Below are 11723 nucleotides of genomic sequence, written 5' to 3'. Positions count from 1 at the left end.
GGCGTCAAGGAGCCAAGGTGGGTGGCAAGTAGCCAAGTTGCGTGCCAAGGTGGGTGTCGGGGTGGGTGCCAAGGATCCAAGGTGGGTGCCAAGGAACCAAGGTGGGTGTCTGGGTGGGTGCCGAGGTGGGAGCCAGGGTGGGTCCCAAGGTGAGTGCAAAGGTGGGTGCCAGGGTCAAGGTGAGTGCCAATGTGGGTTCCAAGGTGCCAGGGTCAGGGTGAGTGCCAATGTGGGTTCAAAGGTGCTAAGTTGGGTGCGAGGTTGGGTGCGAGGGTGGGTGGGTGCCAAGGTGTGCTAGGTGGAAGCCCGGGTGGGTCGGCATCCCATGGGTGTCGAGTTGGGTGCCTGATGGGTGCTTCTTGTCAAGTTTTAGTCGTCGGGACTCATTTCGAGCCTTAGAGGTCGTTTCTTGTCCGGTTGCCCTGTCTTCGACCTGGGAACCCAATTTTGGTCCTCGGGTCCCATTTTTTTTTGTCTCGCATCCCACTTTTGGCCTGTGGCCTTTTCGGGGTCGATTCTCGTTTTGGGCATCAGAGCATGTTTCTTCTCCTAAAACCCAATATTTGTTTATTAAGTCTCGGAACACATTTTTGTTCTCGTGGACCCATCATGGGTCTTGGAACGCATTTGTGGTCCTTGGGTCCCATTTTGCATCCCGAAACTTGTGTTTTGGTGCTTGATCCCTATTTTGGGTGCCCACCTTGCACCAAGTGCGCACCCGGGGCAAACCGAGCGCCTTGGTGCACCGGGGCAAGATCGAGCGTGCACCCGAGGCGCCCCGAACATGCACCAAGGTGCACTCGGCCCACATGTGAGCGCAGGTCGTTGCGCCCGAGGTGGTGTGTGGGCACCGCGTTGCAGACGGGACACTGCACGCACACGACGCCCCGTCCAGGTGCACGCACGTAGGCCGGGCCGGGTGCACACCCGACGCCCTAGCAAGGTGCGCGCACCCGGGCAGGGCTCACACTTGGCGAACGGGGCGCACTTCGCGAGGGAGGGTGTGCACCTCGACGGGGGTGGGTGGCCGGGGTGGATTCGCACGTGGGTCGCGGTTTGCTAAGTACACACTGCGACAAGCTCATAACGGGTGCGATCATACCAGCGTTAGTGCACCGGATCCCATCAGAACTCCGCAGTTAAGCGCGCTTGGGCCGGAGTAGTACTGGGATGGGTGACCTCCCGGGAAGTCCCGGTGTTGCACCCTTTTTTAGTTTTTCGCCGGGCGTCGCAATGCTATTTGAATAAACCTTTTGCCCGTTTGCGTTCTCGTCGGGGCCGGGCCGGGCCGGGGTGCGCTGCCCGCACTACCGCGCGCGCGGGGGCGACACCGAGCGCGCACCCGAGGCGCCCCGAGCACACAGGCCACGGTGCAACCCGGGCGTTGTGCGCGCACCCCGGTGCGCCCGAGGTGCTGCGCGCGCACCCAGGTGAAATCGGTGTGCACCTCGGCCAGTGCGCGCTCGGTCGAGTCGCGCACGTTGGCCAAGGTGCACGGTGATGTTTCTTACTCTAAGGTTCCGCACCAGACGCCCGGGACAGGTGAGCGAAGCTGGGCGGGGCCGGGTGCGCGGCCGGGGCAGGTGCACGCAGCTGGAGAGAGCTTTGGAGCACACCAGAGGTGCGCACCTTGGAGCACACTTCGGAGCGCACCAATGATGCGCTCCATTCAAAAGTTTCCTGAAAAGGCAAAAAAAGTTGAGATTATAGAATTTCCCACTTGAGAGATTGTAAAAAAAAAAAATTTAAAATGAAGGAAACGCGGGTGCCAAGGTGTGCGCGCCCGGGTGCGCAGCCCAGCCAAGGTGTGCGCACCAAGGCGCCCACCCTGGCGAAGGTGCACGCAAGGTGCGCACCCGAGGCAAACCGGACAATTAACCCAACTTTCGACTTCGCGCGCACCTGCGCACCTTGGAGCGCACTTCGGAGCGCTCCTTGTTGCGCACCAATCTTGGGCACCTCGGAGTGCACCATGGCGCCCACCAAGGTGCGCACCCGGGGCAAACCGAGCTCCGACTTCGTGCGCACCTTGGAGCGCACGAAAGGTGCGCACCATGGCGCCCACCAAGGTGCGCAGCCCAGCCAAGGCGTGCGCATCAAGGTGCGCACCCTGGCGAAGGTGCGCACCCGGGGCAAACCGAGCTCCGACTTCGTGCGCACCTTGGAGCGCACAAAGGGTGCGCAACCCAGCCAAGGTGTGCGCACCCCGGGCAAACCGAGCTCCGAATCGTGCGCACCTTGGAGCACACTTCGGAGCCCTCCTTGGTGCGCACCGATGTTGCGCACCTCGGAGCGCACCCGGGGAAAACAATGCAATTAACCCGACTTTCGACTTCGTGGGCACCTCGGAGCGCTCTCGGGTTCGCACCTCGGAGCACACCGAGGTGCGCACCTTTGATGCGCTGCCTTCACCAATTTCCAGAAAAGGCAAGAAAACATTGAGAAGGTGTGCGCACCGAGGTGCCCACCCTGGCGAAGGTGCACGCGAGGTGCGCACCCGGGGCAAACCGGGCTCCGACTTCGTGCACGCCATGCTGCGCACCTTGGAGGGCCATGGTGCGCACCTTGGAGCACACTTCGGAGCGCTCAATGGTGCCCAACCCAGCCAAGGTGCCCACCGCGGCGAAGGTGCACGCGAGGTGCGCACCCGGGGCAAACCGGGCTCCGACTTCGTGCACGCCGCACCTTGGAGCACACTTCGGAGCGCTCCTTGGTGCGCACCAGGGCGCGCAACCCAGCCGAGGTGCCCACCCCGGCGAAGGTGCACGCGGGGTGCGCACCCGAGGCAAACCGGGCTCCGACTTCGTGCACGCCATGGTGCCCACCGCGGCGAAGGTGCACGCGAGGTGCGCACCCGGGGCAAACCGGGCTCCGACTTCGTGCACGCCGCACCTTGGAGCACACTTCGGAGCGCTCCTTGGTGCGCACCAGGGCGCGCAACCCAGCCGAGGTGCCCACCCCGGCGAAGGTGCACGCGAGGTGCGCACCCGGGGCAAACCGGGCTCCGACTTCGTGCACGCCATGGTGCCCACCGCGGCGAAGGTGCACGCGAGGTGCGCACCCGGGGCAAACCGGGCTCCGACTTCGTGCACGCCGCACCTTGGAGCACACTTCGGAGCGCTCCTTGGTGCGCACCATGGTGCCCACCAGGGCGCGCAACCCCGCCGAAGGTGCACGCGAGGTGCGCACCCGGGGCAAACCGGGCTCCGACTTCGTGCACGCCGCACCTTGGAGCACACTTCGGAGCGCTCCTTGGTGCGCACCAGGGCGCGCAACCCCGCCGAAGGTGCACGCGAGGTGCGCACCCGGGGCAAACCGGGCTCCGACTTCGTGCACGCCATGGTGCGCACCAGGGTGCCCACCGCGGCGAAGGTGCGCACCCGGGGCAAACCGGGCTCCGACTTCGTGCACGCCGCACCTTGGAGCACACTTCGGAGCGCTCCTTGGTGCGCACCAGGGCGCGCAACCCAGCCGAGGTGCCCACCCCGGCGAAGGTGCACGCGAGGTGCGCACCCGGGGCAAACCGGGCTCCGACTTCGTGCACGCCATGGTGCCCACCGCGGCGAAGGTGCGCACCCGGGGCAAACCGGGCTAGGACTTCGTGCACGCCGCACCTTGGAGCACACTTCGGAGCGCTCCTTGGTGCGCACCATGGTGCCCACCAGGCCGCGCAACCCAGCCAAGGTGTGCGCACCAAGGTGCACGCGAGGTGCGCACCCGGGGCAAACCGGGGTCCGGCTTCGTGCACGCCGCACCTTGGAGCACACATCGGGGCGCTCCCGGGTTCGCACCGGCGTTGCGCACCGTGGTGGGCACCTCGGAGCGCACCGTGGTGGGCACCTCGGAGCACACCAAGGTGGGCAGCGAGGTGCGCACCTTTGATGCGATGCCTTCACTAATTTCCATAAAAGGCAAAAAAAAACGAGATTTTAAAATTTCCGTTTTGAAAGATAGTGAGAAAAAGGGAATGCTGGTGCCATCTTGAGCCCGCCCTGGTGCGCAGCCCAGCCAAGGTGTGCGCACCAAGGTGCCCACCCTGGCGAAGGTGCGCGCCCGGGCAATTAACCCAACTTCCAACTTCGCGCGCGCCAGGGTGGGAGCGCACCCAACAACCGGGCCTGGGAAGAGCCAATGCGAGAAACCCCACCAAACGCTCTGACAAAAAAAGAGGGGGCGCTCCAGTAACCCCGCTTCGGAGCGCACCCTGGGCAAACCCAGCCAGGGTGCCCACCCCGGCCAAGGTGCAGGCGAGGTGCGCACCCGGGGCAAACCGGGCTCCGACAACGTGCACGCCGCACCTTGGAGCACACTTCGTAGCGCTCCCGGGTGCGCACCTCAGAGCACACCAAGGTGGGCAGCGAGGTGCGCACCTTTGATGCGCTGCCTTCACTAATTTCCAGAAAAGGCAAAAAAAAGAGGAGATTTTAAAATTTCCGTTTTGAAAGATAGTGAAAAAAACGGAACGCGGGTGCCATCTTGAGCCCGCCCTGGTGCACAGCCCAGGTAAGGTGCCCACCCTGGCAAAGGTGCGCACCCGGGCAATTAACCCTACTTCCGACTTCGTGCGCGCCAGGGTGGCAACCGGGCCTGGGAAGAGCCAATGCGAGAAACCCCACCAAACGCTCCGACAAAAAAAGAGGCGGCGCTCCAATAACCCCGCTTCGGAGCGCAGCCGGGGCAAACCCAGCCAAGGTGCCCACCCCGACGAAGGTGCACGCGAGGTGCGCACCCGGGGCAAACCGGGCTCCGACAACGTGCACGCAGCACCTTGGAGCACACTTCGAAGCACTCCCGGGTGCCCACCGGCGTTGCGCACCGTGGTGGGCAGCGAGGTGCGCACCTTTGATGCGCTGCCTTCACTAATTTCCAGAAAAGGCAAAAAAAAATGAGATTTTAAAATTTCCGTTTTGAAAGATAGTGAAAAAAACGGAACGCGGGTGCCATCTTGAGCCCGCCCTGGTGCGCAGCCCAGGCAAGGCATGCGCACCAAGGTGCCCACCCGCGGTGCACGCCCGGGGCAAACCGGGCTCCGACTTCGTGCAGGCCGCACCTTGGAGCACACTTCGGAGCGCTCCTTGGTGCGCACCATGGTGCCCACCAGGGCGCACCCGGGGCAAACCGGGCTCCGACTTCGTGCACGCCGCACCTTGGAGCACACATCGGAGCGCTCCCAGGTTCGCACCAGCGTTGCGCACCTTTGATGCGCTGCCTTCACTAATTTCCAGAAAAGGCAAAAAAAAACGATATTTTAAAATTTCCGTTCTGAAAGATAGTGAAAAAAACGGAACGCGGGTGCCATCTTGAGCCCTTCCTGGTGCGCAGCCCAGGCAAGTTGTGCGCACCAAGGTGCCCACCCTGGCGGAGGTGCGCGCCCGGGGCAAACCGGGCTCCGACTTCGTGCACTGCATGGTGCCCACCAAGGCGCGCAACCCAGCCAAGGTGCCCACCGCAGCGAAGGTGCACGCGAGGTGCGCACCCGAGGTGCACACCCGGGGCAAACCGAGCTCCGACTTCGTGCACGCCGCACCTTGGAGCACACTTCAGAGCGCTCCTTGGTGCGCACCAGGGCGCGCAACCCAGCCAAGGTGCTCACCCCGGCGAAGGTGCACGCGAGGTGCGCACCCGGGGCAAGCCGGGCTCGGACTTCGTGCACGCCGCACCTTGGAGCACACATCGGAGCGCTCCCGGGTTCGCACCAGCATTGCGCACCTTTGATGCGCTGCCTTCACTAATTTCCAGAAAAGGCAAAAAAAAAAAAAAAACGAGATTTTAAAATTTCCGTTTTGAAAGATAGTGAAAAAAACGGAACGCGGGTGCCATCTTGAGCCCGCCCTGGTGTGCAGCCCAGGCAAGTTGTGCGCACCAAGGCACCCACCCTGGCCAAGGTGGGTCACGGGGTGGGTCCTAGGGTGGGTAACGGGGTGGGTACTAAGGTGCGTGCCAAGGTGGGTCATGGGGTGGGTGCCAAGGTGGGCACCAGGGTGGGTGTGCACCAACCCTAGCCAGGGTAGGTCACGGGGTGGTTGTCGGGGTGGGCGTCAAGGAGCCAAGGTGGGTGGCAAGTAGCCAAGTTGCGTGCCAAGGTGGGTGTCGGGGTGGGTGCCAAGGATCCAAGGTGGGTGCCAAGGAACCAAGGTGGGTGTCTGGGTGGGTGCCGAGGTGGGAGCCAGGGTGGGTCCCAAGGTGAGTGCAAAGGTGGGTGCCAGGGTCAAGGTGAGTGCCAATGTGGGTTCCAAGGTGCCAGGGTCAGGGTGAGTGCCAATGTGGGTTCAAAGGTGCTAAGTTGGGTGCGAGGTTGGGTGCGAGGGTGGGTGGGTGCCAAGGTGTGCTAGGTGGAAGCCCGGGTGGGTCGGCATCCCATGGGTGTCGAGTTGGGTGCCTGATGGGTGCTTCTTGTCAAGTTTTAGTCGTCGGGACTCATTTCGAGCCTTAGAGGTCGTTTCTTGTCCGGTTGCCCTGTCTTCGACCTGGGAACCCAATTTTGGTCCTCGGGTCCCATTTTTTTTTGTCTCGCATCCCACTTTTGGCCTGTGGCCTTTTCGGGGTCGATTCTCGTTTTGGGCATCAGAGCATGTTTCTTCTCCTAAAACCCAATATTTGTTTATTAAGTCTCGGAACACATTTTTGTTCTCGTGGACCCATCATGGGTCTTGGAACGCATTTGTGGTCCTTGGGTCCCATTTTGCATCCCGAAACTTGTGTTTTGGTGCTTGATCCCTATTTTGGGTGCCCACCTTGCACCAAGTGCGCACCCGGGGCAAACCGAGCGCCTTGGTGCACCGGGGCAAGATCGAGCGTGCACCCGAGGCGCCCCGAACATGCACCAAGGTGCACTCGGCCCACATGTGAGCGCAGGTCGTTGCGCCCGAGGTGGTGTGTGGGCACCGCGTTGCAGACGGGACACTGCACGCACACGACGCCCCGTCCAGGTGCACGCACGTAGGCCGGGCCGGGTGCACACCCGACGCCCTAGCAAGGTGCGCGCACCCGGGCAGGGCTCACACTTGGCGAACGGGGCGCACTTCGCGAGGGAGGGTGTGCACCTCGACGGGGGTGGGTGGCCGGGGTGGATTCGCACGTGGGTCGCGGTTTGCTAAGTACACACTGCGACAAGCTCATAACGGGTGCGATCATACCAGCGTTAGTGCACCGGATCCCATCAGAACTCCGCAGTTAAGCGCGCTTGGGCCGGAGTAGTACTGGGATGGGTGACCTCCCGGGAAGTCCCGGTGTTGCACCCTTTTTTAGTTTTTCGCCGGGCGTCGCAATGCTATTTGAATAAACCTTTTGCCCGTTTGCGTTCTCGTCGGGGCCGGGCCGGGCCGGGGTGCGCTGCCCGCACTACCGCGCGCGCGGGGGCGACACCGAGCGCGCACCCGAGGCGCCCCGAGCACACAGGCCACGGTGCAACCCGGGCGTTGTGCGCGCACCCCGGTGCGCCCGAGGTGCTGCGCGCGCACCCAGGTGAAATCGGTGTGCACCTCGGCCAGTGCGCGCTCGGTCGAGTCGCGCACGTTGGCCAAGGTGCACGGTGATGTTTCTTACTCTAAGGTTCCGCACCAGACGCCCGGGACAGGTGAGCGAAGCTGGGCGGGGCCGGGTGCGCGGCCGGGGCAGGTGCACGCAGCTGGAGAGAGCTTTGGAGCACACCAGAGGTGCGCACCTTGGAGCACACTTCGGAGCGCACCAATGATGCGCTCCATTCAAAAGTTTCCTGAAAAGGCAAAAAAAGTTGAGATTATAGAATTTCCCACTTGAGAGATTGTAAAAAAAAAAAATTTAAAATGAAGGAAACGCGGGTGCCAAGGTGTGCGCGCCCGGGTGCGCAGCCCAGCCAAGGTGTGCACACCAAGGCGCCCACCCTGGCGAAGGTGCACGCAAGGTGCGCACCCGAGGCAAACCGGACAATTAACCCAACTTTCGACTTCGCGCGCACCTGCGCACCTTGGAGCGCACTTCGGAGCGCTCCTTGGTGCGCACCAATCTTGGGCACCTCGGAGTGCACCATGGCGCCCACCAAGGTGCGCACCCGGGGCAAACCGAGCTCCGACTTCGTGCGCACCTTGGAGCGCACGAAAGGTGCGCACCATGGCGCCCACCAAGGTGCGCAGCCCAGCCAAGGCGTGCGCATCAAGGTGCGCACCCTGGCGAAGGTGCGCACCCGGGGCAAACCGAGCTCCGACTTCGTGCGCACCTTGGAGCGCACAAAGGGTGCGCAACCCAGCCAAGGTGTGCGCACCCCGGGCAAACCGAGCTCCGAATCGTGCGCACCTTGGAGCACACTTCGGAGCCCTCCTTGGTGCGCACCGATGTTGCGCACCTCGGAGCGCACCCGGGGAAAACAATGCAATTAACCCGACTTTCGACTTCGTGGGCACCTCGGAGCGCTCTCGGGTTCGCACCTCGGAGCACACCGAGGTGCGCACCTTTGATGCGCTGCCTTCACCAATTTCCAGAAAAGGCAAGAAAACATTGAGAAGGTGTGCGCACCGAGGTGCCCACCCTGGCGAAGGTGCACGCGAGGTGCGCACCCGGGGCAAACCGGGCTCCGACTTCGTGCACGCCATGCTGCGCACCTTGGAGGGCCATGGTGCGCACCTTGGAGCACACTTCGGAGCGCTCAATGGTGCCCAACCCAGCCAAGGTGCCCACCGCGGCGAAGGTGCACGCGAGGTGCGCACCCGGGGCAAACCGGGCTCCGACTTCGTGCACGCCGCACCTTGGAGCACACTTCGGAGCGCTCCTTGGTGCGCACCAGGGCGCGCAACCCAGCCGAGGTGCCCACCCCGGCGAAGGTGCACGCGGGGTGCGCACCCGGGGCAAACCGGGCTCCGACTTCGTGCACGCCATGGTGCCCACCGCGGCGAAGGTGCACGCGAGGTGCGCACCCGGGGCAAACCGGGCTCCGACTTCGTGCACGCCGCACCTTGGAGCACACTTCGGAGCGCTCCTTGGTGCGCACCAGGGCGCGCAACCCAGCCGAGGTGCCCACCGCGGCGAAGGTGCACGCGAGGTGCGCACCCGGGGCAAACCGGGCTCCGACTTCGTGCACGCCGCACCTTGGAGCACACTTCGGAGCGCTCCTTGGTGCGCACCAGGGCGCGCAACCCAGCCGAGGTGCCCACCCCGGCGAAGGTGCACGCGAGGTGCGCACCCGGGGCAAACCGGGCTCCGACTTCGTGCACGCCATGGTGCCCACCGCGGCGAAGGTGCACGCGAGGTGCGCACCCGGGGCAAACCGGGCTCCGACTTCGTGCACGCCGCACCTTGGAGCACACTTCGGAGCGCTCCTTGGTGCGCACCATGGTGCCCACCAGGGCGCGCAACCCCGCCGAAGGTGCACGCGAGGTGCGCACCCGGGGCAAACCGGGCTCCGACTTCGTGCACGCCGCACCTTGGAGCACACTTCGGAGCGCTCCTTGGTGCGCACCAGGGCGCGCAACCCCGCCGAAGGTGCACGCGAGGTGCGCACCCGGGGCAAACCGGGCTCCGACTTCGTGCACGCCATGGTGCGCACCAGGGTGCCCACCGCGGCGAAGGTGCGCACCCGGGGCAAACCGGGCTCCGACTTCGTGCACGCCGCACCTTGGAGCACACTTCGGAGCGCTCCTTGGTGCGCACCAGGGCGCGCAACCCAGCCGAGGTGCCCACCCCGGCGAAGGTGCACGCGAGGTGCGCACCCGGGGCAAACCGGGCTCCGACTTCGTGCACGCCATGGTGCCCACCGCGGCGAAGGTGCGCACCGGGGGCAAACCGAGCTAGGACTTCGTGCACGCCGCACCTTGGAGCACACTTCGGAGCGCTCCTTGGTGCGCACCATGGTGCCCACCAGGCCGCGCAACCCAGCCAAGGTGTGCGCACCAAGGTGCACGCGAGGTGCGCACCCGGGGCAAACCGGGGTCCGGCTTCGTGCACGCCGCACCTTGGAGCACACATCGGGGCGCTCCCGGGTTCGCACCGGCGTTGCGCACCGTGGTGGGCACCTCGGAGCGCACCGTGGTGGGCACCTCGGAGCACACCAAGGTGGGCAGCGAGGTGCGCACCTTTGATGCGATGCCTTCACTAATTTCCATAAAAGGCAAAAAAAAACGAGATTTTAAAATTTCCGTTTTGAAAGATAGTGAGAAAAAGGGAATGCTGGTGCCATCTTGAGCCCGCCCTGGTGCGCAGCCCAGCCAAGGTGTGCGCACCAAGGTGCCCACCCTGGCGAAGGTGCGCGCCCGGGCAATTAACCCAACTTCCAACTTCGCGCGCGCCAGGGTGGGAGCGCACCCAACAACCGGGCCTGGGAAGAGCCAATGCGAGAAACCCCACCAAACGCTCTGACAAAAAAAGAGGGGGCGCTCCAGTAACCCCGCTTCGGAGCGCACCCTGGGCAAACCCAGCCAGGGTGCCCACCCCGGCCAAGGTGCAGGCGAGGTGCGCACCCGGGGCAAACCGGGCTCCGACAACGTGCACGCCGCACCTTGGAGCACACTTCGTAGCGCTCCCGGGTGCGCACCTCAGAGCACACCAAGGTGGGCAGCGAGGTGCGCACCTTTGATGCGCTGCCTTCACTAATTTCCAGAAAAGGCAAAAAAAAGAGGAGATTTTAAAATTTCCGTTTTGAAAGATAGTGAAAAAAACGGAACGCGGGTGCCATCTTGAGCCCGCCCTGGTGCACAGCCCAGGTAAGGTGCCCACCCTGGCAAAGGTGCGCACCCGGGCAATTAACCCTACTTCCGACTTCGTGCGCGCCAGGGTGGCAACCGGGCCTGGGAAGAGCCAATGCGAGAAACCCCACCAAACGCTCCGACAAAAAAAGAGGCGGCGCTCCAATAACCCCGCTTCGGAGCGCAGCCGGGGCAAACCCAGCCAAGGTGCCCACCCCGACGAAGGTGCACGCGAGGTGCGCACCCGGGGCAAACCGGGCTCCGACAACGTGCACGCAGCACCTTGGAGCACACTTCGAAGCACTCCCGGGTGCCCACCGGCGTTGCGCACCGTGGTGGGCAGCGAGGTGCGCACCTTTGATGCGCTGCCTTCACTAATTTCCAGAAAAGGCAAAAAAAAATGAGATTTTAAAATTTCCGTTTTGAAAGATAGTGAAAAAAACGGAACGCGGGTGCCATCTTGAGCCCGCCCTGGTGCGCAGCCCAGGCAAGGCATGCGCACCAAGGTGCCCACCCGCGGTGCACGCCCGGGGCAAACCGGGCTCCGACTTCGTGCAGGCCGCACCTTGGAGCACACTTCGGAGCGCTCCTTGGTGCGCACCATGGTGCCCACCAGGGCGCACCCGGGGCAAACCGGGCTCCGACTTCGTGCACGCCGCACCTTGGAGCACACATCGGAGCGCTCCCAGGTTCGCACCAGCGTTGCGCACCTTTGATGCGCTGCCTTCACTAATTTCCAGAAAAGGCAAAAAAAAACGATATTTTAAAATTTCCGTTCTGAAAGATAGTGAAAAAAACGGAACGCGGGTGCCATCTTGAGCCCTTCCTGGTGCGCAGCCCAGGCAAGTTGTGCGCACCAAGGTGCCCACCCTGGCGGAGGTGCGCGCCCGGGGCAAACCGGGCTCCGACTTCGTGCACTGCATGGTGCCCACCAAGGCGCGCAACCCAGCCAAGGTGCCCACCGCAGCGAAGGTGCACGCGAGGTGCGCACCCGAGGTGCACACCCGGGGCAAACCGAGCTCCGACTTCGTGCACGCCGCACCTTGGAGCACACTTCAGAGCGCTCCTTGG

General features: G+C 63.8%; 2 non-coding genes across 2 annotated transcripts; both read left to right on the top strand.

Moving 5' to 3' along the window:
• The first annotated feature begins 1088 nt into the window (after positions 1-1088).
• On the top strand, positions 1089-1207 carry LOC131870702 (5S ribosomal RNA). Its single transcript, XR_009369006.1, has one exon. It is a non-coding gene; the product is annotated as a 5S ribosomal RNA (ribosomal RNA).
• A 5915-nt stretch (positions 1208-7122) lies between these two features.
• Positions 7123-7241, top strand: LOC131870701 (5S ribosomal RNA). The gene has a single exon (XR_009369005.1). It is a non-coding gene; the product is annotated as a 5S ribosomal RNA (ribosomal RNA).
• Positions 7242-11723: the final 4482 nt, after the last annotated feature.

This window comes from Cryptomeria japonica, unplaced genomic scaffold (assembly GCF_030272615.1).
Source record: "Cryptomeria japonica unplaced genomic scaffold, Sugi_1.0 HiC_scaffold_344, whole genome shotgun sequence".
NCBI lineage: Eukaryota > Viridiplantae > Streptophyta > Pinopsida > Cupressales > Cupressaceae > Cryptomeria > Cryptomeria japonica.
The sequence above is the reverse complement of the archived record's forward strand: the minus strand, read 5'-3'. Positions and strand labels throughout refer to the sequence as shown.